The sequence below is a fragment of the Triticum aestivum genome, chromosome 1B, assembly GCF_018294505.1.
Source record: "Triticum aestivum cultivar Chinese Spring chromosome 1B, IWGSC CS RefSeq v2.1, whole genome shotgun sequence".
In the NCBI taxonomy this organism is placed as follows: domain Eukaryota; kingdom Viridiplantae; phylum Streptophyta; class Magnoliopsida; order Poales; family Poaceae; genus Triticum; species Triticum aestivum.
In genome coordinates, this window is record NC_057795.1 from 14,340,061 (window position 1) to 14,341,707 (window position 1,647).

Genomic DNA, 1,647 nt, shown 5'->3' on the forward strand with positions numbered 1-1,647 from the left:
GCCCTGCTTGCCGCACCGCCCGCCCTGGTCGCCGACACGCCGCCCAACCCTGCTTGCCGGACTGGCTCGCTGAAGCGCCGCCCAGCCGTGCTCGCCGCACCGCCCTCCCTGGTCGCCGAGCCGCTCCTCGCCCGTCCCTGTCACCGACTCGCCGCGCCTAGACGAGGTGCCGCAAGGCGTTGCTCGCCGAGCCGATTCCCGCCCTGCTCTTCGCAAGGCCTCGTTCTCCACGAACAGAGGATAGCATGGTGTCGATGGCGCTCGCCGAGGGGCCGAAAGCCTGCTCGCTACGTTACCGCCCGCTGCGCCGCCGCCCGCCCTGCTCAGCCGCGTCGGCCGCGAGCAGAGAGGAGCGCGAGGTGGGTGGGGACTGGCGGAAGCGGCCGAAGGGAGCACGGAGTTGCGGCGCATGGAGTTGCACAGGCAGCTGCTGGTGAGGCGAGCGATGGCGACGGTGCAACGAGAGAGAGAAAGGTGCGGGGGCAGAGGGGAGGAGAGAGACGAACGAGAGGGAGAGGATAAGGTGCGGGCAGAGGAGAGGAGAGAGACGAACGAGAGGGAGAGGATAAGGCAGGGGCTGCGGGTGGTTGTGGGCCAGCGGGTGGGGGGCGCACTGTGGTTGGCCAGCGGGTGGGGGGCGCGTGGTGAGAGATGAGGCGGGTGCGGGCGGCCCAGATCTTGCCATGTCATCAATCCGCGAGATGAATCCGCGTGCTGTGTTTTTTCTTTGCCGTCTGTAAAAAAAACATAGACGGCGAAGAAATATTTTGCCGTCTGCAATTCTTTTATAGACAGCAAAGACATAATTTGCCGTCTTCAAATTTATTCCAGACGGCAAAGTACGTCTTTGCCGTCTGTAATAAAAAAACAGACGACAAAGTACGTCTTTGCCATCTGTAATAAAAAAACAGACGGCAAAGTATGTCTTTGCCGTAAGTTATTCTTTGCCGTCAGTAGTTGACGACAAAAGTGGTCTTTGCCGTCTGGCCCGATGAAAAGCTGACGGCAAAGAGCTCTACTGACGGCAAATCTCCTGTTTCCCGTAGTGTTGGGAGGTCCTTGACCTTGTCTGGATGGACCAAAGGTTTGCCCCGGACATATTGCCATGATATTTCCAATTCTCTAAGTGTAGGCATGGGCTCGATTTTGAGGAGTTGTCCAACAGAGATATTGAGCATTTGAGCCTGCATTATATGATCCTCTGTTATTACCACATCGCCATGCTGGGGAACGCTAACGGTTTGCCCACAATAATATTTGGCGCGCGTACTACTCCTCTCATGTGTTGTTGGCACAACAAGCGGGGGGATCGCTTGCGCCGCCTGTTCTCCCAACTGGGGAACGGTTTTCCCGCATTTTTTGCCAGCTGCTTGTTGGCTCGAGCTTGAGCTTGCTTCACTCTGTAGTTGTGCTCGATGTGCCTTCCTGATTTGGCGCTCATAGTCCGAGTCAACAGGCTTGGGAGCTAGTTCTCTAGCCATATGAATGAAGTGGTCAATTACTTTCTCAGGCACTTTCTCCTTTGGCGGCGGTGCCGGTTTCGGTCCAAAATGGGCGTCCACTTGGGCTTGCACTATGGCTTTGTTTTGCTCCTTAGTCATGTCGTAAGGCCTCTGAGGAAGAGGAGCAAGGCTTGTACCATATTTA